This window comes from Rattus norvegicus, chromosome 4 (assembly GCF_021556685.1).
Source record: "Rattus norvegicus strain SHRSP/BbbUtx chromosome 4, alternate assembly SHRSP_T2T, whole genome shotgun sequence".
NCBI classification, from domain to species: domain Eukaryota; kingdom Metazoa; phylum Chordata; class Mammalia; order Rodentia; family Muridae; genus Rattus; species Rattus norvegicus.
In genome coordinates, this window is record NC_141537.1 from 97,329,620 (window position 1) to 97,354,681 (window position 25,062).

Sequence of the window (25,062 nt, forward strand, 5' to 3'; positions counted from 1 at the left end):
CATCACTACTGTCTCTTTCCACGGCCTGACTTGACAGCCTGTGCCTCAGCAAGTCTGGTTCAGGTATTGATCTGGGAAAGGCCAATTAAAAGCACCAAATTAATAGTGAAAAGGAGATCATTCCATGTGGCCACCTTGGGAAAAGATGCAGAGATTCAGTGGCCCAAAGTCCAAGAGAGTAAAATTAATGTGGAAGGCAGAAACCAGGTACACTAAGCAGTCTGGCCAAGACATGGTTCCTGACCACTACTATCTCAGCTCCAGCCTTTCCTTCTAGGTCCTTGGCCAGGTTGTCAATCTTTCTCCCAGAGACGAGTCCCTCCTCTAGCAGACAAGTTCATCCCCGAGAAGTTCCCAAGACTTCTGACTTTTCTTCCTGCAGCAGGAGGGCCTGGTAAACATTAGTTTCTTTGAGGTCACTGAATAAAGAACCTCAAAGAGAGGTTGTCAACCAGGCTTGTTTCCTTCCCACTTGGGACCTTTTCTTCTCTACCTTGCCCTCCTTATCCTCTTCATCCCTCTCTTCTCTCACCTCTTCCTCTCCACCCTGCTTTTCTTTCTCTTCCTTTTCCTACCTGCTCCCCTCCCCTCCATTTCCCTTTCTTTCCCTCTCTTCTTCCTTCCACCTCCTTTTCTGCTCTTCTCCCACCCCGCCTCATTTCATGGTGCAACAGCCACTGTCTCAGAAGAACCTTTCTAAATACTTTGAACCTACCTGGTAAATCCAGGTCCAACTTGATCACATCTTCAGTGTTGCTCTTGCCACATTAACACGTCAGCCACAGGTATAAGAGACTTGGGTATGAGCACACCATGCAATCTACTACAGTTGCCAATACCCGAAGACAAAAGACAAAACGCAGCCAGCTGTGAGTGTTGCTGTTTGAGGAGGAGCAGACTCCTTCCTCCAAGGAGATGATACTTGTGACTGCTTAGAGCTGAGAGGACAGCGCATAGTCTTCGCCTGTCATATGCCTGCGACTGTTATAATTAGCCATTATTATGATACTTTTAACTCCCGGTGACTTGGAGTCCTTTGTACAGCACATGTCACAGCTACATGTTCAGTGTGTGATGGTTTTTTAGTTGACTTTAATTTTGTAACTATTACCTGAAGACATTCTTTTAAAGCTTTTAAAGCACCTGTCAAGTTCTTTCTCCTTGCTTTCAGAATGAAGGCCCAATTTTTTACTGTGGTGTGTTTGGATGAGGATGGCCCCCACAGGCTCATAGGTTTTAATTCTTGATTCCCAGTTGGAAGAACTGTTTGGCAAGGATTAGGAGATGTGGTCTTGTTAGAGGAGGTGCGTCACTGGGGCAGACTCCAAGATTTCAAAAGACTCATACTGAAAGAGCGTACCCCAAAACGGGGAGCCGCGTCTCTCGCTCCGATCGCAGGGTGGGGTGCCCCCAGGAATCACGAGGAGCCATTCTTGATGAAACAGCAAGAGGTAGCTTTATTAACGAGATCCCAGGTCTTAGCGGGATCCCGGGTCGACACGTATCTCACACAGGAGACAGAGGAATCGACCCCGAGCCTCCAGACTCGGGGGTTTATATAGGGGAGGTTAGGGGCATTCACGAGGTTGCACATGATTGGTCAATTCAAATGGTGCACAGTTACTTTCGGCGCGAAATGACATCAGCAAGGAGTACGTGCTCTCTAGCAGCTTGGCAGGCAGGTAGGGTGGCTCATCTCACTCAGGGGGGTGAAGGAAGGGGAGGGTGTCCTTGGGGAAGGAAGGATGGTCAGTGTCCTTGGGGCTGATAGCTGGTTTGGCAAGTCCTATCTCTGGCTCTCCCTCAGGCACGTCCCGCCCTGCACATCTGGACTCTGACAATGAGCAACCTTTATGAAACTCTAGTTCTGCACATTCGGGCTCTGACAATGAGTAACCTTTATGAAACTCTAGTTCTACATTCCCCACTTCTTTTTTTTTTTTAATAGTTCTAATCCTAGAACTTCATGGAGAACTCAGCTTCATCTAGCATAACAGCTTGGTATTGTTGTCTTAACATGAGGATTCTAACCTGGACACCATCCAAGCCTATCCACCAAGGTCATGACTAGCTTTTAGAACTTCTAAGCTTATACAGACTGTGATCCCTGAGGCACAGTCCCAAGAAGTGTTAAGAGTACTAACATATGCAATGTTACATCATTTGTAATGGAAATCAAGCCTATCCCACACCTATCTTGATAGAACCCAGGACAAACATGACTGAGTTTCCCTCTAGGTCCCAGCTCTCAGCCCCAACAGCTAGTACACGGCTGGTGAGGGCTGAGAATTGACAGCTGTCAGGGTGGTCAGCAGCACCAGGTACGGTCCTTTCCAGCGAGGCTCGAGTGTCTGGACTCAGTGTAGCTGCAACCTGGAACTGATGGGATGTCTCAGGGGTCTCCGGGGCATAGGCTGCTGTCAGCTGTGAGCAGATTTCTTCCTGTATCACCTGTAGGTCTTTTAGCCTGGCACACAAATCATTATTACTATGGCACTATGACATGTTGGTTCAGTAACATCATCTAATACAGTCAGGGGGGCTGAGGCCCCATATAAGATCTCAAAGGGGGTAAGGCTGAATCTGGAAGGGGTATTTCTTGCTCTGAAGAGAGCAAGAGGGAAGGAGTGTCACCCAGTCTGTGCCAGTCTCCATGGTTAATTTAATTTGGTCAGGGTCTCTTTTAAAATTTTATTTATTTACTCTACCTGTCCTGAACTTTGAGGTCTGTAAATACAATGTAATTTCCAATTGACCTCTAAATACTTGGCCACACCCTGGCTTACCTTGGCAACGAAAGTAGGGCCTTTGTCTGGCCAGATTACCTTGGGCATTCCAAATCCGGGGGAGATTTCTTCCAGTATCTTCTTGATGATTGCAGAGGCCGTCTCTCATTTGGTGAGGAAAGCTTCTATCTATTCCTGAAAAAGTATCTACAAGCACTAGGAGATACTTGTGATTATATTTTTCTGGTTTTATCTCAGTGAAGTTCACTTCGACTTTTCACTAAACTCTCTAGGTCTCTTTGCCCTGTTTGCTTGCTAAGCATTCACTTATTGACATACCTTATACTTTCTACTGTCTCTCTGGCTAAAATCTTAAAGTCTGTTACATATACCTTAACTACTTGGACAAACTTTTTATCTCCTAAATGAGTCCATTTCTGTATTTGGCAAAGTGAGTCTTTTCTTTGTTCTCTGGGGGAGTATAGCTTTCCCCTCAAGCGTGCCATTGTCCTTTATCTTTTAAGCAATTTGGGCCTTTTCTAAGTGAGGCCATCCCTTAGTCCGATCCCAGTTCCCAGTGGCTGTCTCTTGCAGGCCTGCAACCAGGATGGGCTCCTGCATAACCATTTTTCGAGCCACTTTATCTGCTTCGTTATTGCCCCATGTCACTGAATCTCTTCCCTCCTGATATCCTGAGCAATGAATAGTACTCACAGTTGTTGGCTTCACTAGGGCATCCAAGAGATGGTAAAGGCATCTGCAGTGCTGATGTACTGGGGGGTTGAGGTTCAGCCATCCCAGATGACATCGTGTTGTCCACCATGGCAGCACCCACTTATCTCTGACCTTCATGAAGACAACTGTTCCCGTCTGTAGACAAGGTAGCCTCGGCCTTCAGCAGGGGTCAATCAGCCAGTCGCAGAGGTCTTTCCTCCACCCATGGGCTTCTGCCAGTACTTGACACTTGTGCTGTGGTGGCTCCAGGTCCGGATTGGGCAGCAAGGTGACCAGATTGTCCCCAACCGGTGGAGAATCTAGTCCATGGCAGCTGACCAGTGGTCCCATCTTTTGGGACACTCTATTCAAAGGCAGAACATCAGCCACTCTATCACAGTTTAAGTCCTGGATTGGGTGATAATTGTTAGTGCCCGGCTGGCAGGAGTGATGTGTTCCAGGCAGATCAGGACTAAGCCACACATCTCCCAGCATCAGGTACTGGTGCACTGAGACAGGTCTTAAGCTCCACATACACAGTCTGCAGATATGCATACACATGGCCTCACCCAGCCATTTTAGCCCACGCAAGCCATTTTGGAGAGCAATTTTCTCATGAGCAAGGGATAGGGGCAGTCAGGGATGACCATGAATTAGTGGGTGGGTTACCCGGCCCACGCCAAGGTCCACTGTTCTTCGGGCAGTCCATAAGTATTGTTCGTTGCCAGTAGCCCCTTGCACTCAAGGTCTTTGGATATTGGCCCACTGGGGGGCATAGGAGCACAGAGCATTGGGTCCCTGTATCCACACTTCCCTTCTATCTCTGTACATAGCCAGCACTCTAGGACCAAGAAGCTCTCCAGTGGCCCCTCTTGTTCTTTCTTGGGCAGTCCCTGACCCAGTGTCCTTTTTTCTTTGTATTAGGCACACTGATCTTTAGCCAGGAATTCTCTTCTGTTGCCAGGTACTATCTTCCTAGGTTCCCTAACTACTGTGGCCAGTATATGTTCCTCTCTCGCCTTTTATCTCTTTAGCTCTCTAATTTCCTCTTCTTTTTGTCTCTTTTCTTCCCTAGCTTCCTGCACTCTTTACCTCTTTCTTTCTTTCTTTCTTTTTTTTTTCTTCAGTCTCTCTGCATCTTCTTCTACAGCTATTAGGTGCTGTCCACTTTTCTGCACAGACCCTGAACCACGCATCAACTTATTTTCTCTGCAATTTATAATAACTCTCTCAGTGACTTAGCTTAACCCTTCAAGTTTCTGTAACTTTCTCTTCATATCCTTTCCTTATCTTAGCCAGATTGGTGGGGCATTTTCCAGCCCCTAGGAGACCCACCCTTGGAGCCTGGGGGCAGACCTGGAGCACTCCCTACCTTCAGGGGTATGAAGAGAGCAGGCAGAAGTGAGGGCCTTCTATCCGTGTTGGAACCCTTTTTTTCTGGCCTCTAGTAGGATTCCGTCTTTCCTCGGTGGTAAAGAAGACCTGTAACAGTTACTAACAAGCATATCAAATGGGATGGTGAGAAAACAAGAGAATCTTGAGAATAGAGTCTACCGAAGAGGGCAAACAGCATTTAGTCACACAGTTAAACCAGGAGGCCTTTCTTGGAACGAAAAGGCCATTGTCAGTGTCAGCTCCATGGCTTTGCCTCTCAAGAGAACCAGCCTCCAAATGACACTAGGCTTCTAGTAACAACTAATAACAAAAGGATGGAGAGATGGTTAGAACCTGGGTGCTAGATGCCAGGGGGCTGATAAAAGAATTGTAACCAGTTCACCTGGGGCTATCAGGACCTCAGTAGTAGCCCTTTACCAAACTGTCTCACTGGGTTTAAAGGGCCCAAGGAAAAGAAAACATTAATCCTGACCTTGGCCACCGCCAAGTAATTTAGTGCTGGAGACTGACTCCTCCCTTGGAATAAAGACAGCAGATAAGGCAGGCTTCCTTAAAGAACTTCTCTAAATGAGTGCTCTCCTACTGTGAGCAAATGTCAGAAATTCCTTTCCTATTCTTGTTTTCCTTATAGCCCCACCTAGCTCTCAGCCTTTTTAGATCATTCTTACTGTAGCATTTCTAACACAGCCTGTCCCCCCTTTATAGCCTGTTAACAGCATTTCTGATCTTTTAGGCAGCTACGCACTAAGTGTCATACCTGCTGAAACTCCGCCTTTAAGATTCTTTGCTCCCAAGCAAAATTTAAATCTTCCCCAACTCATCACCGCTGGCTGCGAGCACAAGCACAGATAAAACACTGTTTTAAAAATTAACTTTGGCTATCAACCAACACACCGCCACTAGAGCGGGGTCCACAAAATTAAGTTCCTTACTCACTAAGCATTAAGGGGACCAAGTAAAACTCTTCAACGAACAAAGCAAACAGTTTCATGATTTCAAACACAGTCGTCGGTTCAAGATTTTAAACACGGTCGTCAGTCCAAATTCAAACACGAATAAAAAGTCAAAAAAACACTGGACAATACCATAGAAAACAATCCAGACAAACAAGACCAAGACAAAGCATCCTATAACCAATTTCCACAGATGCCTGGTACCTTCAGTACCTGGCCCAAACTGCAGCTTAACCTTAGCTGCTTCTGGGATACCAAACACAGGAATAGAATACAGACAACAGACACTAACACATCTAAGCACACTTGTCCGTGCCTATACTCAAATAGGCTGCCGAACTCGACCTCCGAAGTCAAGTCACAGTCAGATCTTTTTGACTGTCCGTTGCCGGGTCCTCCTGACAAAATTCGGCTCGCGGAACGTCTCTCACGCGTCCCAGAGCCTGCGCGATTGGGGCGTCCCCCGGTGTGCTTTCTAAAAAGGAAAAAAAAAAAAAAAAAGAAAGAAAAAGACTATTCGGAGTAGGAAACCCTTCTACTCACAGGCGCCTGTCCGGAGCGGGAAACCCTTCCGCTCAAGTACACTCAAATACAGGGCAGGAAACCCATCTGCCCAAGTGTACTGTCTGTCCGGGGCAGGAAACCCTTCCGCCCGAGTGCACTCAAATACGGGGCAGGAAACCCATCTGCCCAGATGTACTCGAAAACGGGGTGCACTCAAATTCGGGGTGGGAAGCCCTTCCACCCGAGCACACCCAACTTAAACCTTAGACCATGGCACAATACACAGTACGAGAAGCACAACATACACACATACACATACATACACATACACAGCGGCCGCTTTCAACACTCACACCAACGTACCTCCAAGTGGCATTCGGGGTTCCAGGGGGTCACGCTCCGATCCCGGACGAGCCCCCAAATGAAAGAGCGTACCCCAAAACGGGGAGCCGCGTCTCTCGCTCCGATCGCAGGGTGGGGTGCCCCCAGGAATCACGAGGAGCCATTCTTGATGAAACAGCAAGAGGTAGCTTTATTAACGAGATCCCAGGTCTTAGCGGGATCCCGGGTCGACACGTATCTCACACAGGAGACAGAGGAATCGACCCCGAGCCTCCAGACTCGGGGGTTTATATAGGGGAGGTTAGGGGCATTCACGAGGTTGCACATGATTGGTCAATTCAAATGGTGCACAGTTACTTTCGGCGCGAAATGACATCAGCAAGGAGTACGTGCTCTCTAGCAGCTTGGCAGGCAGGTAGGGTGGCTCATCTCACTCAGGGGGGTGAAGGAAGGGGAGGGTGTCCTTGGGGAAGGAAGGATGGTCAGTGTCCTTGGGGCTGATAGCTGGTTTGGCAAGTCCTATCTCTGGCTCTCCCTCAGGCACGTCCCGCCCTGCACATCTGGACTCTGACAATGAGCAACCTTTATGAAACTCTAGTTCTGCACATTCGGGCTCTGACAATGAGTAACCTTTATGAAACTCTAGTTCTACAATACCATTCCCAGTGTCTCCTTCTGCCTCACTTTTGCATCTCAGGATGTGAGCTCTCAGTACCACGCCAGCACCATGCCTGCCTGCCTGCCGCCATGCTCCTTGCCAAGATGGCCATGGACTCTAACTCTCTACAATGGGAAACCCCAGATAAATTCTTCCTTCTAGAAGTTGTCTTCATCATGGTGCCTTATCATAGCAATAGAAAATTAATAAGACATTTACTTAACATGACAAGTGTTTGCAAGATCCAGTTCCAATTTGCTTCAAACTTCACTTTTCCGCCACTCCCTCCAGACCTTCAGTCTTTGCCTCTCGCAGTATTGCACTTGGCCTACTTTCTTAGGTCTCCGTGTCCTCTCTTGCGACATTGCAACATGTCACTTTCTTTGCTTAAAACATTCCCCTCCTCCCTCATTTATTGAAACATACACCCACATATACTACCAGGAGTACTACAAGGAGCTTGCCTCCTTGTGCTGATAGTTTTCTGTCAACTTGACACAAATTAAAATCATCTGAATCCTAATTACAATAGCCTTTAGGACATTTTCTTACTGCATGATTAGTGGGCGAGAGCCCAGCCCATTGTGGGTGGCACTGTGCCAGGGTAGTTCAGGATTCTACAAGAAAGAAAGCAACCTAAGCAGCACTCGTTCATGGCCATTGCATCAGTCCTGCCTATACTTCTTCAGTGATGGACCTGCAAGCATAAGATGAAATAAACCCTTTCTCCACAGGCTGTCTTGGTCATGGTATTTCATCAAAGCAATAGTAACCCGAACTAAGACTCACCTGGATAATTCCTACTTATCCTGTCTAAGATCAACACCTCACCCTCAACATCCTGCACATTTCCAAATAAAGAGATCTACTAGGTCTTCTACAGTCTCTCCAGCCCTTATCCCCAGTTAAAAGTCACCATAGTGTAACAGCTTGCCCTCTCACAGTTCTGTACCCATCCTGGATCACCAGCCTGCAAGATGGTGAAGGACCAATAAGTACATGAATGGACCAAGAACCCAGCCATTGTTACCTGAATGCCTTCTGCCTCTGTCTCTGGAGTGTGCAGGTATTCCTGCATTCAGTTCAGCATCCTCAGACCAGCAGGGGACCTGGAAGAAACATAGAGGGCACTCGACAGTTGCTGAACAGCTTAATCTCCTGTGAGATGCTCTGTTTTCACAAAGCCATAAGTTACCGTAAGCTACAGTAGTTGTGTTAGCCACCATGTTATAGCCACCACTAGCTAGGCCCTGGGAGGGACGACAAACCAAAGCAAACCAGGTTCTTCCTTCTACATGCTTTCAGGAATACACAGGAGGTGTCCAGCACAAATGTTTGCTGAGGGCTTTGCACATCCTTCTCGGTGGATTTTACTAGTCAACCCTTTTGCTGAGAAGTAAACCTCAGTGGCTGTGTGCTAGCCTCAGCTAGTCACTATTTTCCCATTTACTGTGTGCTTCTTTAGCTTCCGCTCTCCTCTATGTGCTGACTTTATCTGACCACTCCCACCTGCAGACAACACCAGCTTCCTACCATTGTTTTAACAAGCCCACCACTGTTTTAACAAGTCCAGCACTCCTCTTCTCTGTAGGGCATATGGGACCATGCCACCAGACAGACATAAGAACTGGTAAGGTTGCATGAGTTCAAACCCTGGGAATCTCAGAGATTTGAGAATGGTAGGAGTGGAGTCATTCTCTACCTGTCCCTGCACCTGACCAGGACACCCCATGGAGAGGATCTAGGGCTCTCAGTCATTTAGCAAAACACCTAAATCCCTCTCCGTGCTAATGAAGTGTGTAGAAAGCCTTGAGCCTTCAGCCAATGAGCTGAAAACCTTTCCTGAGTATTTGCCAGGGACTGGCCTCTGCTTGGAGAGGGGTTCTGAGAGAAGGGGTGTCTGGGAGCAGCTGCAAAACAACTGACTCAATTGTGGGTCCAAGCGGGCGGCCTACGTTCTGCCCAGTTCAGCTTTCCTGGCTGCTTTTTCTTTGTTCTGCTTTCTCTGAAGATCTCCAAACAGCCTTGTCTCTCCAGACAGTCTTCTCTTGCTGTTCTCTGCTCATGATAGTTCTCCAAGCAGTTCTCCCTTGATATTCTAAAAACTTCTCTGAATAGCCCTTCTCTTGCAGATGGTAGGATCCTAAGCTTTTTCCTCTATTTTACATATTAATCCAGTCATTTACTCCAGGTTTCCTTTTGATTATCTTTTGAGTCAGCATTCCAAGACCTAGCCCTTTGATTCTTAGGAGACAACAAGAGCACTTTTTCTTTTAACTTTGCAAAAGAATTCAGAGATCTGCCTGCTTCTATTAAGCACAGATGCTAAGCTAGCTGGGTGGGACACTGCCCTGAAATTATCATTTCTACCACACCTGGGTCTAACCTGACTCTGTCCCAGGCTGACCCTGAGCTCAGGAATTTGTTTGCCTTTGTAAGTATAAACAAATCAAATTTAGCTAGGTGGGATCTCCTGTGAATACTGCTCCCTAAATCTCTTAGTATCTTTCTGACAAGTTGGCTCACAGCACAGCTGCTTCTGTTCTTTTAGATTCGTAAAGCCTCTCATAATTCATATTTCATCCTTATATTTTGCATAGCTGAGAAAGTCTATATTTTTTAACTCATGGCTTTAGAGCTTTCCTATAGCTCAAGGGCTGTCCTGAAGGTCCCAGCATTTTCTAATTTGCTGTGACATTATCTACACCTTTGCCTACCGGACTCATGCTATCTCTGATTATCATGGAGTCATTAATGTTAACAGGGAGGACATTCCTCAGAGGAATGTGAAAATATGTCCATTATTATACAAACAAGCCCTATGCCCACAGCAGCCATTGACACTCATGGAGGCCCATGCCTGCTGGCCCTGTCCCAGGGGCAGGAACCATGTCATTCTGTCCCTACCAAGGCCATGCCAGAATCCCTGGTTTACCCAGAATAAAGTGTATGTATTTACATCCACTACCAAATGAAGCAATATGAACAAGCAAGAGATATGAACATCCCCAGAGAGCTGCTTCAGTAAGGATCATTGTGGAAAGGCCTTCAATTGCTAAAGAGGTGCACCTAACACTTCAGAGGAAGGCTTTCTCCCCTCTAGGCCCTCTCCTGCTTGGTCCTCTCCTGCTTGGCCCAGGCCACCTTCACCTTCCTGCCTGCCTTTAGATGCCCTGAGGGGAAACAAAGACCTCAGACCCCACCTCCCCCTTCCCGTCTCCCTCTCCAGAGAGCTACACTGGCAGCTCCCGGGTACTCAAACAGGAAACCAGGAAGCACTGTGGACTCCCTATTTCGGACATTGCCCTGCCTCCTCCCGGCAGAGTGCGGGAGGCGCCCGGGCACCCCTAGGGGAGAGGCGGGGCACACAGTAGGATAGTCCCTCCTCCCATTTCCGTCTTTCTAACACTGCAGCCTCTCAGGAAGCATACCCTGCTCCTGTTCACTCTTAGAGCAAAGCTCTTGTCTTATGAAATAAGGCAAAGCTTCGCTTGGGATGGCAGGAGAAAGGACAGTTAGTCCCAAGAAATAAGTGTGAGAAGACCAGTCTCCAAAGCACCAGAACGCTGTTAGGTTTCGTTTTCCCTTCACATCACTGAGAAAGAGCATGTCAGGTGGTATAATTACATTCTTTGTTCATCCGCATCTCATTACTTTGCAGCCATCATGCTCATCAGTACGTTACTACACATCTGCCACAACATAATTAGTACCATGAAAACGACTATAGTAAGCCAAAGGAAGCTACAGAGATGATACCATTTCTTTTAAAAATAGCCCAATGGCAGTCTTCACAGAGCTAGGAAAAAGACAATTCCAAGTATTTGTGGAGTCACAAAGGACCATACAAAGCCGAGGCAATACTAAAGCGAAAGAACAAAGCTGGAGGTATCATGCTTGAGCTCAAACTATGATGCAGTGTAACAGTAACCAAGAGAGCCTGGTCCTGGCACAGAAAAAGACATGCAGATCAACTGACAGAGTAGACGACCCATGCAGAAATAAATCCACACAGCTAGAGCCGACTAATTTTTGGCAGTCATCAAAAACATACAAAGGAGGAAAAACAGCTAAATCAACGAATGTTGCTGACAAAGCTAGACATCTCCTTACTGAAGAATAAAATTAGACCAATTCTTTCACTGTGTACAGAGATCAGTTCCAAGTAAATCAAAGACCTTAATTCAAAACCTGAAACACCGAAACTAATAGAGGAAAGTATGGAGAACACATGCACGCACGTCAAGATAAAGGGTTTGAACATGTCTCCAATAGCACAGGAAAGGAAATAGTCCCAAGTAACATATAGGGTTACGTGAAGTTAAAAAGTTTCTTGACAACAAAGGAAACTATCGGTAAAGTAAGCAAACAGCCCACAGGATGGGACAATATAGCTGCCAAGCATGCTTCCGATAGAGTACTAATGACTAAAATTTATGAAGAGCTACAGAAAATCAACTCCAACGAAAGCTAAGCAGCCAATCAACAGAGGCTCATTGAGATGAATTTACTGTTCTCTAAAGGAAAAGCACAAATAGTCACTAAGAATCCTTTTAAATGTTCAACACCAGAGAACTGCTAGTTAAAACTACTTTGGGATAGTGTCTCACCCCTCAATGTCTGTCATTGAGGAAGCTGACAACAGGCTCAGCGAGAAGACCCAGCAGATAAACTCACTTGCTGCGTAAGCCTGAGTTCCAACCCAGAAACTCCTGCTGGAAGAAGAGACCGAACTCCTGAAAATCATCTTCACCCTCCACATGCATGTGTAGCCTCCACACATCCACACTCTCATACACACATCGAACAAAGAGATAAGGAAAATGAAAGTGCGGGAGGAATGGCTCAGCAGGTAAGAGCACTGGCTGGTTTTCCAGAAGACCGGAGTTTGATTCTCAGCACCCACATGGTGGCTCACAACTATTTGTAACTACAGAGCCACGGTATCCAACACCCTCTTTTAGTCTCTGCAAGCACCAGACACACACACAGACATATATGCAGGCAAAATACCCATACACATAAAATTAAAAAGAAAAACGAACAGCAAATGCCGATTAAGATGTGGGGAAAGAGGGAACTGCAGTCACTTCTGGTGGGAGTGCAAGCAAGTATGGCCAATATGGAAATCAGCATTTACCCAAAAGACTCCCTATCCTTCCACAAAGATACTTACACATCTATGGTTTTTTTTTTTTTGTTTTTTTTTTAAATTTTTTTTTAAACTCAATTTTTTTTTAAAGATTTATTTTTTATTTTATTATATATAAGTACACTGTAGCTGTCCTCAGATACACCAGAAGAGGGCATCAGATCTCTTTACAGATGGTTGTGAGCCACCATGTGGTTGCTGGGAATTGAACTCATGACCTCTGGAAGAGCAGTCGGGTGCTCTTAACCACTGAGCCATCTCTCCAGCCCTACACATCTATGTTTATTGCTGCTCTATTCACAATAATAAGACAATGAAACCAGCTTATCAACAGATGAATGGATAATGAAAATATGATATAGATATAGTATTGCATTTTACTCAGCCAAAAAGAAAATTGAGGGCTGGAGAGACGGCTCAGTGGTTAAGAGCACTGACTGATCTTCCAGAGGTCCTGAGTTCAATTCCCAGCAACCACATGCTCTCTTCCGGAGTGTCTGAAGACAGCTACAGGGTACTTATATAGAATAAATAAATCTTTAAAAACATGAAAATGAACAACTCTGAAAAGCATTAGTTCAAGTGACCCAGACTCAGAAAAGCAGAAAATCAAATCACGTTCTTTCTCACATGTGGATCCTAGTTCATAATGTATAAACTTTCGCACATAAGCAGGAGTAGATGTGGGTAAAGCCTAGAGAAGTAAATAAAAAGGCCGAGAGGCTAAGAAGAGATTCAAAGAAGTGGGGGGGGCACATGAGGCCTGAAAACAAAGGGGAGACTGGAAGAGGAGATTACAAGCAGGGAATGAAGGTGGAGACCAGGCAAGGAGAACAACCAAGTATAATGCATTTTGATGCAAAGATCATAATCAGCATGACATAGTGGTACAGTTCTTTAATCTCAGCAAGTGAACTATTATGAGTTCAACTCCTGCCTGATATACACAGTAAGCTTTAGGGTAGCTAGGGCTCCACTATGAGACCTTTCTTCAAGAAAAGAAAATCATAATGACACCTAGTACTCTATATGCTAATTTAAACACACACACACAAAACAAAACCAACAACCGTATGTGCCATAAGTTAGAAGGAAGGCAAGGGCACTAACGTTCAAGAGGGAAATGCTGGGAGCTTGGCAAGCCTTGTGCTGTTCACCAAGGGAGTTAGCTCTCTAACTGTCACAAACAAACCAAAGAGCAAAGGTGCACACACTCACTGCCCATTATCCATAGCCCCTCCCAGGATTGCAGAACACTCCCACAGTTAGATGGTAGGTGGTTCTACAGACTTTGTTATCTGCTCTTTTGTTTTTTTAAAGAATTATTTATTTATTTTAGGTATAGGATACATTGTAGCTATCTTCAAACACACCAGAAGAGGGGGCATCGAATCTGTGGTCGCTAGGAATTGAACTCAGGACCTCTGGAAGAGCAGCCAGTTCTCTTAACCACTGAGCCCTCTCTCCAGCCCCTGTTATCTGCTCTTGACATGCATATTTCAAAAAGTAGCCACACCATCCTCATTCAACCACCCTATGGGAAGTGGTTTCAGTACTATTTTTTAGGTGAAGAAATAAAAACTCGGAAATGTTACACACCTTGTCCAAGTCCAGATATGCAAATCAAATGGTTCATGTTGAGATTCTGAAAAATAAAACTAGAGGAAATAAACATTGTAGTAGTGTTAAATAAATACCAGAAATTGAGCCTTCATAAAATAGAAAAGCTAGATGAACAGCCACTAGGCTGAGACCCCCAGAAAAGACACCAGACACTGCCCTAGATCAGCAAGCTGGACTGCTATGCCAACTGCTGTCTCACAGGACCAGACATTTCCATCTGCAATGGTGGCTGTGCATGTGCAACAGGACCCTGAATGACTCTCCTTCCATGCCTTTAATCCACTCTCATTCTGAGTCTTCTGTGAATACATCTCAGTGATGGGCTCTGATGCCCACAGAACCAGTAAAGGGGACTGAGAAAGTGGCTTTGCCTTTCAGACTCAGGATTCAGGAAGGATGAGGAGGGAGGGACAGCTGCTGAATGACATTCTACCCATCAGCCTGCCCTCCGACAGGCCAGCCATCTGCTAAGAAGCCTCTCAGGAGATATCAGTGGCAGAATCTCTCTTCTCATTTTGTTGTTTTGATATCTCTCCAGAGTAACCAAGTGGGTTAATTCACTACTTCGTTCCCACTTACTCTGGCCGCAGTGAAAATCCAAACCACTATCTGGGCCTCATTGGTGCTTTCCCCACACATGTGCTTTGACTCTATGCACTTCTGAGCTTCGTTACTGAATTTCAGCTCTCCTGTCCATCCTGCAGATCTGCCACCACGGTAACTAATTTGGATGGAGTGGTGACTTAAGTCAGGCATTTTGCAAATGCTACCCAGCATTAGTGCTCATGAAATACTCTCTGCGTGGAATTGTCAGGAGGATTAAGTTAGAGAGCACAAGTAATTGTCTCTGTGTGCTGAGGGCAGAGCAGAGCATTTATCACCATCTGGGCCTGGACACTGGAGCCTGGCCCTGATCTGATCATCTAAACTGAACGCAGGTTGGGTGCCTAGGTTTGCTTCTGTGCTCCTACTTTATCACCCCCAAAACACAGAAGCTGTTGATCCATTATCTCCCTAACTTCCCACAGGTTAGACAGCCTGTGATCTGGGCTAGAGCTTACCATTTTCTCTGCTGTAGTCCCAACATCTATCACAATGACTGGCACATGGACGCTTCAATCCCTGATTACAGGATGTAGGCACTCGTGTCGTTGGGAGTTTATAGCCAGGCTGAATTTCCTGTAATGAAGATCCTGGCAGGTGTGAGCTCTGTAACAATCACAAAGAATAGTGACATTATTGACCTCCTTAAGGTTATTCTGTAAGATGTCAGGGAATAACCTTCTCCTGAGGAGTAAACTCTTAGGAAATCATAAAACTCAGGCCAGTTCCTGCATGGCTGGCATGGGAGAGAACAGAGAGGCAGTGCCTTTTACAGTGTTGAGGTTCACTAGATCACCCAGTGAATACTTCCTGATACTTCTTCTCTATACATTGCACTTTACCTCAAAGGGTCTTCAATCCCCATGTCAGATACTGATGGATTCAAGGTCATTAGTATCAGGATTTATCTGCCTGCCTCTGCCTCCTGAGTACTGGGATAAAACCACCATACCTAGCTAGATTCATTTTTCTTAAAAAGTGTTTCTCAGGAGGAGGAGGATATATGATCAAAATAGATTTTATAAAGTTATCAAACAATTAATGAAAAATTGTGTTAAAAAAAAAAAAACACCCCTCAGTCCTGTTGCATGAAAGTTGAATTGCTGAAAATGTCCTGGGGAACCCTACCTGCCTTATGTATCTGCTCTGAGACCTGTGTCTACTCCATTCTCCCCAAGCCCTTGACATCAGGCATTCTAGACCAGCTCACCGCTCCTGGACTGTTCTGTCATTTCCAGTCACATCCCAACCCCATGCTCTGATTTGTGAAGCACAGACATCAACTTTCACCACCCATGACCCCAAATTCATACCACATATTCCTCATTTTAAAGTACATAATCCCATCACTTCTGTTACAGCATTATACTCACAATCTTCTGCATTTATCTTCCAGTTTCATAACATCACACACACGCACACACACACACACACACACACACACACACACACACACACACACACCACATCCATCACCTTGAAAACAGAGCTTGGACTTGTGAAGCTGCCATGCTCCAGTACCCCTTCCCAGTCTCTGCTTTCAGTTACATGCCTCTGTAGATTTCAATGCAAATTCTGTATAACTGATCTTGCAGGTCTCCAACCAAAGCTCACCTCTTCTACCATCTTCCTGACTGTGTTAGCTCACTCTGAACACCTTTGTACACTATTCTGAAATGCTTGCAGATGACACCCCATCCCTACCTCTGTTTCCTTTCTTCCTCAGTCTTGTTGGCAGACAGATTGATGCTAGTTCCATTTACAGCATCTACTATATCAGGGCACAAAAGCTTCTCACATGGTTATGTAGAATACGTGGGTAAGGTGGAGGTTCAGGTGCTTAAATTTCAGGCCTGGCTCTGCTGCTTTCCAATTGGGTGAGCACGGAAAATGACTTAACTTCTCTGTGCCTCAGATGCCTTTCTGAGCAATGATAATGTCAGCAGACTACAGACTGGGAAAGCTTAGCAAGGAAAAACTCGTGAAAATCTTACCACTGCACAATAATGTTTCATAAATATTAACTTGATTAATTCTTGATTGTGAAAGTAACTATCGTGATGATATACATCATTTACAATAGTGGCTCAGGCATATGATGTGGGATATAGAATAGGACCTTGTGAGATACTACATCATGCTCTGAAATTTGTGATCCCACTTTGAGAGGCAGACATGGGACACTGACCTCTGTAGCTTCTGACACTCTTTTTTTTTTTTTTTTTTGCCCCACCCCCGCTTCTGACACTCTTGGTTCAAGCGAGCCATTGGCTAGAGAAGAAGAATATAGTTGAGATGCTCTCTGAGAGACCTCTTGCTATGCAGGCAGAAAGCTTTCTTCATCTTGATCCTTAGGCATACTGGGCTGCCTTATCCTAAGTGATAGGACGTTATATGACGAGAGTCCCATATAACTGACTCTAGGAGTCAGTTCTGGGGAAAGGTGTTTGTCTCTGTAATCCTCATTTTCTTATGAATAAAGTAAGAATAGAAAGAGATCTGCTGGGAGAATTTAATGAAGTCATAGAGCTGAAGAAAACACAAGACATGTGCTGTTAGAAAATTTTCTTTTTTCTTCTTTGAACCTCGAGTTACTCATCTGTAAAGTGAAGAAGATGACGTTAGACTCCATCTGCTTGGTAATTCACGTGGTTCCTTCCAGCTTAAAAATACACTAAAACGTATTAGGCTTCACTTACTTAAATATATTTTTTACTACGTTTATGTATGAGTGTAGCTATGTGCATGTGAATGCCACTAAAACCAGAGGAAGGTGTCAGATCTCTTGGAGCCAGAGTTAAGAGCAATTGTGAGACAATTACTGTGGGTGCTGAGAAGCAAAGCCAAGTCTGCTAGAAGAATAGCAAATACTATTGACTGCTGAGCCATCTCTCAAGCCCCTATTTTCTTTGTTTGGAGTGTGTGCATGCACGCATGCATGTATGTGTGTGTGTATGTGTGTGTGTTTATGTCATTGGTGTGTGTAAACTGCAGAAATTTGAGTAGCGGTCAAAGGACAACCTCAGGTTAGTTCTTCACCTTCCATGGGAAGATCAGAGTCTCTTTTGCTGTCTTCTGTTGCTTATGTCAGTCCTGTGTCTACCTCCCAACTCACTGTGGGAGGACTGAGGTGAGAGATGAGTACCATTCTGCCTGTCTTCCCTGTGAGGTCTGGAGATTTGGTCCTCATGCCCGCATAGCAAATGATTTATCTATTAGATCCATGTTCTCCCAAGCCTAGTTTACTTATTTTTGAAATAGGATCAGATTTTGTAGCCCTAGCTGACCTTGAACTCATTAGGCAACCCAGGCTGGCTTTCAACCAGGGATCCTCATATTTCAGCCTCCGAGTGCTGGAATTACAGGCCTGTGTTACCATATTAGCAGTAAGATTCTGAGCCTAAATCACCAAGCTAACCTGCTTCTGACTTCTTGACATAATAAATGCCTATTGTTAAAAACCAAACATCCGAACGACAGTAAGAGCAACAACCAAAACAACTAAGTTCTGAGGGTCATTTGCTATCTAACAACAGTCGATTCAAGCTCCCAGTCCAGCACATCGTTATTGTGTGCACTGACGCACATAAATAGCCACAGCACATAGCTTAAAAGCACCCGCCAGCCACTTTATTTCAGGTTAGGGCGGGCTTGGCTGTCTCCTGCATTGTCTAACCATAAGAAGAGAATTTTAGAGTAGGAACAGCACTCAGTGGTGGAATGCACACTCAGCATGCATGAAAGCCTTGGGTTTGATTTCCAGAATAAAAGATAAAAAGGGGCTAGAGACATGGCTCAGTGGTAAAATGCGCTGGCTGCTTTTTCAGAAGACCATGTTCAATTGCCAGCAGAAGTATGGAAGCTCACACACTCTGTACATCTGTCCCTAGGGGCCCCAATGCCCTCTTCTCCCCTCTTAAGGCCTAAGCAAGTCTGCTGCACAGACATGCATCCAAACAAAACATTCTTGCATGTAAATATACTTTTAATTTTTAGATTGATATAGTTTATATTTTTTTACTTCCTTGAGTATTTTGTCTGCACCTATATCTGTGTACCACATGTGTTCCTGGTGCCCTTAAAGGCCAGAAGAGAGCTTTTGATCCCCTGGGACTGGAGTTACAGATAGCTATGAACTGTGGGTGCTGGAATTGAACCCAAGTTAAGAACAAGTGCTCTTAACTGCTGAGCCAACTCCCCAGCTGTCACATAGCTTTTATAAAGAATTAGCAAACAAATAAATACATTTTGGTTTTAGGGAGTTTTATTTTGTCCGTAATTTGGAATGAGAAGTCGTGAATTTGGTTTGTTGAAACTGGTCAGCAGGTAAAGGTACTTGTCACCAAACCTAGCAACCTAAGTTCAGTCCTCAGGACCAACATAATAGAAGGAAAGAACCAACTCCTGAAAACACACAGACATGGCACATGCGCTCCCCCAACACATCATGAGCATACAAAACTTATAAATAAAAAGAAAGAAATTGTGAATTGGGATTATGTGAAGCAAAACACTTGAGGGCAATTTAATCAGTTTCTCAGTACTCATTAGAGAATTACTGATTGGGGCAAAGATGTGGGCTGGGTAGAGAGATAGCTTAGTAGGTAAGAGCGCTTGCTGGTTTTGCCGAGGACAGGGGTTCCCAGGACCCATGTTGTTAGCTCACAATCACCTGTAATTCTGTCTCCAGTGGACCTGACACCTCACATCTTTTGACAGCCATAGGCACCCGTGCAGTGCATACACACACACACACATACACACACACACACACACACACACACACACCACAACACACACACCACATACACACACACACTCACACACACACATACACACACCACAACACACACACACACACTGACACACACACACACACACACACACCACACATGCCACATACACACACATACACCCCTTTCACACCACACAGACACACACACACACACACACACACACACACACACACCTTTTTCTTTCAATCCTTAATGCTTTTTTATTGAAATGACCTGCCTACCTTGCTAAACTGTACACTTAGTATACACAAACTTTCTAGCCAGAGACAACCCGGGAGCTTAGCTGGTCAATGTTACAACCAGGAAACAGAATTAGAAATGGGTGTAATTAAGATTCCCAAGCCTTGCCTATTCCTTCTGAATCAGAAACTCAGGGGGTTGTCTAGGAACAGCCAGGGCTTGGCCTGACTGTAAACTGAATTTCTATAAAGATAATGCTCCTTTGTAACTTACTGGGAGGGTCAAAGGAGACGAAGTTCATAGCACAGACTCTCGCTTAAACATGGCTCTGCATTGGACTATATAATGAAGGCAAACCTGAAAAAGCACAGCACTGTCCTTGATGCACCCAAGGCCCTGGTGGGAACACCGAAAAGCAGAGGGGCAGTTGCACGTGACAAGTCATGCTCCAAGGAGAGAACCCAGGGACTTTCTTACTAAGCCTCCAAAGTAGATGCTTTTCTTCCCATACCTATTTCATCAGGCATGCACGCTAGATCATGGGGCAGATAAATAGCATTTCAAAAGTTGTGACTTCCAGGTGGCAGAGTGAGAATCTGAACCCAGGCCGTCTGACTCTAGTCAACCAGAGTAATTTGTACTGCTAAGTCCTGCTAAGCGTCAAACAAGACAGAAGGAGCCCCATGTCCTAAAATGTCCTCCACTCTGAGGGTAAAGGCTCATGATGAATTGCAGACCCAGCAAACTCCAGCCTCAGCTCTCCTCACGGGTGAGTTTGCATGAAATAAGGGCAGGAGACTGAAGGTTCAAGAGGCAGTGAGGGCTGTCCAGCAGGCTCCAGGCCACAGGCTCAGAAAAGTAAATAATAAAAGTAGGTGAGTCTGCTTCCGTTTGCTTGGGCTGACTTCTATTCTCCAGACTTCACACCATCATTCCCCCTCCTGGAACTGCCTTCAGTACAGCATTTTACATCCTGAAAAGGCCATCTTGGATTCTTCCTTTCACAATGGACATGCCCATTCCCATTCCCACTTTTGTTTATAGGTTATAATAGCCTACATAATGTCCTACAATCATAATGTACAACCAACTCTTGACTGTGCATTTTTAGTCTCTGATAGAAATCAGCTCTATCTTCTTCCCCAGGGCCTGGAGCAGCCCAGCCAGGCCTGGCTTTGATGACAACATACTGACTTCCATGTAAACATGACGGAAGCCGGCATGGACACACTGGCCTTCCCTCTCCTGTACACATGGACACCTCTCCTTAGCCCAATGCCCTCTGGCCTCTCTGAGGGGAATTTGCTGTACTGAGCAAGGAACACTCCAGCTCCAACACCTCTCTGTCCAAGGCTGACTTCTCCTCTCCAAAGCGCAAGCATCTTCTGTGAAAAACTTTGCACCAAGTGCAAAGCAGCAATCAAGAGAGGACAGACAATGGCTCTGGATACCATGTTTCTAATCAGAACCAGCCAGCTTTGAAATGAAGTTTGGCAAGTCACACAGGGATGGCTTTCTGTTCTTTCTCCCCCCCCCCTTTCTTTTTCCTTCCTTCCTTCCTTCCTTCCTTCCTTCCTTCCTTCCTCCCTCCCTCCCTCCCTTCCTTCCTTTCTTCCTTCGTTTCTTTCTTTCTTTCTTTCTTTTTTCTGAGACAGGGTCTCTTTGTGTAGCCCTGGAACTCTCTATGTAGACCACAATGGCCTTGAACTAGTAGAGATCCACCTGTCTCTGTCTCCCGAGTGCTGGGATAAAAGGTCTATGTCCCCACACCTGGCTCAACACCAGTATCTTTAACTACTGTCCTCAAAATCTCCTTAAGCCAAGTCATTGACCTCATTGACATCTATGCATGAAACAGGTTAATTCTCGGGGGCTGGGAGGTGGAGAGAAGTGATTACAGAAGACAGGCACACACTGGCTGCAGACAAGTCACAATCCTGCTGACCTTAGCAAGAGAAAGATCTGTCAAAGCAGAATTGGGGAACTGGGAGTAACTCCTTCACTGTAGTGTTCCTCTGTGGCACCCTGGGAAAGTAAATCTGATAACTCAGGCTCACTTCAAAGTGGCAAATGGTGTAATTCAATGAGGAAACCCAGCTGACATGATCATTAAAACAGCAGCGTCTCCCAGAAGGCAATCCCTGGACATACAATGCCAGCACAGTGCGAGTCATCAGAAAGTCTCTGGAGCAGGGATTTCCAGCCTGACAGAAACCACCCATCTGCAGTTCAAAGGGAAAGGAACAAGCTTATCCCAGGGCCTCAGACTTAGCTTCTATCTGAGATTTGTGATTAGTCAATTAAGGAGTTGCTTGGAATTTTAGTTGATACAAGTACTGTCTAGCTCTGTGACACCAGGGAAGTCCCTTGGCTCTTCTGGTCTCTGTAGACACCAGGCACACACTGAAATGTTTGCAGGCAAAACACTCATACATGTTTAAACATATAAAAGGAACAGAACAGAGAGAGGGAGGGAGGGAGGGGGAGGGAGGGAGGGAGGAGAGAGAGAGAGAGAGAGATGCATTTTCTTCTCCGTGTGACCGAATATCAGCATGTCTGCAAGTATTTGTGTTCAGCAATGAGGGTCTGCAGTCACCCTTTGATGCCTAAGGGTTCTATAACCCTCCACAGATACTAAAATTGTAACTGCTCAAGTCCCTTCTGTAAAGTGACTGTAAATAGAGTTTCATTCAACCAGGGCTCACTCTCCGCAAACATTAGACCATCTCTAGCCACTATACTGTACTGCTTACAGAACAATGTCAAAGAATCTGTATGTGTTCAGAAAAAACACATTTAAAAAAAATGTATGGGTGGTTGGCTTATGAATACAGAAACCAAGTTTATTATTTGGAATTTTAATAATAATGATGATGATGATTATAATGATAGAATTGACTCCTGCAAGCTCTTCTCTGACCACCACATGTGTGCATGCACACACACACACACACACACACACACACACACACACACACACACACAGAGAGGCAAATAAATGCAATAGAAAATTAAAGTGTACAGTTCTTGTTCACAGAGATCTAGTAATCCAATGGGGAGAAAGCCACTACACAAAGCCTCATCCTGGTCTGGAGAGATAACACACAGATTAAGAGCATAGTCTGCTCTTTGAAAGGACCTGGATTCAAGTCCCAGCACCCACATGGCAGCTTGAAATTGTTTGAACTCCAGTCTTAGGGGATTCAATGCCATCTCTGGTCTCTGCAGGCACCAGGCATGAGTGTGATACATAAACACACATGCAGGTAAAACATCCACACACATAAAAATAGAATGAAATAAATTTTATTAAGAACTAAACCTCATTCTATAATGAGAAAATAAAGTCACAATCAAATGGACCTTGAGGAGGGAAGGGGGACTGGAGGTGCTGACCTTGACACTGAGTCTTGAAGGATGGAGAAGAGCTGGGAGACAATGAAGGTTCATGCTCCCTGGGAAGTTGGAGTCACAACTATGCAATTTGGACTCCAGTGTGGAAAATGTATCCTCCTGTGTGTGAAAATGTTTCCTGCTGGATTATTAGCTCCTTGGAACCAACTCAGCAAGTCTGTGGATAACTAAACAGAACAGTTTGCAACTCAGTGAGCCACAAGTCTCTCCCACTACTGAAGCATGTAACTGTAACAGGAAATTCACCAAAGACAGTACTCAAATGGCATGGTAAGACGCAGTGGACTGAAGGGCCGGATTTGGCCTCTGGGACCAAGTTTGCCAGCACATAAGGAAACCTTATTAGGAACATAGTGTGAGGATTGGTGGTTGGAGGAATGAGTGTGTGTGTGTGTGTGTGTGTGTGTGTGTGTGTGTGTGTGTGTGTGTGTGTGTGTGTGTGTTATGCTGCAGTGACAGCTTTCCATTGTCTATCTGCTTCTCCCTCTCCATGACCACAGTGAGATGCGTCCCCTCTACATTCCTTATTTCTGTCAGATAGGATTATAGACTCTGAAGAAAACTGGAATGCTCCAAACCCCTTCTTTTAATCCAAAAAGATGGTAAGTGGACACCTGGTTAATATTAACATTTTTTTTTTTATTAACTTGAGTATTTCTTATATACATTTCGAGTGTTATTCCCTTTCCCGGTTTCCGGGCAAACATCCCCCTCCCCCCTCCCCTTCCTTATGGGTGTTCCCCTCCCAACCCTCCCCCCATTGCCGCCCTCCCCCCATAGACTAGTTCACTGGGGGTTCAGTCTTAGCAGGACCCAGGGCTTCCCCTTCCACTGGTGCTCTTACTAGGATATTCATTGCTACCTATGGGGTCAGAGTCCAGGGTCAGTCCATGTATAGTCTTTAGGTAGTGGCTTAGTCCCTGGAAGCTCTGGTTGCTTGGCATTGTTGTACTTTTGGGGTCTCGAGCCCCTTCAAGCTCTTCCAGTTCTTTCTCTGATTCCTTCAATAGGGGACCTATTCTCAGTTCAGTGGTTTGCTGCTGGCATTCGCCTCTATATTTGCTGTATTCTGGCTGTGTCTCTCAGGAGCGATCTACATCCGGCTCCTGTCGGTCTGCACTTCTTTGCTTCATCCATCTTGTCTAATTGGGTGGCTGTATATGTATGGGCCACATGTGGGGCAGGCTCTGAATGGGTGTTCCTTCAGTCTCTGTTTTAATCTTTGCCTCTCCCTTCCCTGCCAAGGGTATTCTTTTTCCTCATTTAAAGAAGGAGTGAAGCATTCACATTTTGATCATCCGTCTTGAGTTTCGTTTGTTCTAGGGATCTAGGGTAATTCAAGCATTTGGGCTAATAGCCACTTATCAATGAGTGCATACCATGTATGTCTTTCTGTGATTGGGTTAGCTCACTCAGGATGATATTTTCCAGTTCCAACCATTTGCCTACGAATTTCATAAACTCGTTGTTTTTGATAGCTGAGTAATATTCCATTGTGTAGATGTACCACATTTTCTGTATCCATTCCTCTGTTGAAGGGCATCTGGGTTCTTTCCAGCTTCTGGCTATTATAAATAAGGCTGCGATGAACATAGTGGAGCACGTGTCTCTTTTATATGTTGAGGCATCTTTTGGGTATATGCCCAAGAGAGGTATAGCTGGATCATCAGGCAGTTCAATGTCCAATTTTCTGAGGAACCTCCAGACTGATTTCCAGAATGGTTTTACCAGTCTGCAATCCCACCAACAATGGAGGAGTGTTCCTCTTTCTCCACATCCTCGCCAGCATCTGCTGTCACCTGAGTTTTTGATCTTAGCCAATCGCACTGGTGTGAGGTGAAATCTCAGGGTTGTTTTGATTTGCATTTCCCTTATGACTAAAGATGTTGAACATTTCTTTAGGTGTTTCTCAGCCATTCGGCATTCCTCAGCTGTGAATTCTTTGTTTAGCTCTGAACCCCATTTTTTAATAGGGTTATTTGTTTCCCTGCGGTCTAACTTC

General features: G+C 45.2%; 1 long non-coding RNA gene across 1 annotated transcript; it reads right to left on the reverse strand.

The window, feature by feature from the left end:
• Positions 1-5,592: 5,592 nt before the first annotated feature.
• On the reverse strand, positions 5,593-15,276 carry LOC148006279 (uncharacterized). The gene is made up of 4 exons (XR_015686638.1): positions 15,129-15,276; positions 14,044-14,102; positions 8,323-8,401; positions 5,593-6,263 (listed from the first exon to the last, which is right to left on the reverse strand). It is a non-coding gene; the product is annotated as an uncharacterized LOC148006279 (long non-coding RNA).
• Positions 15,277-25,062: the final 9,786 nt, after the last annotated feature.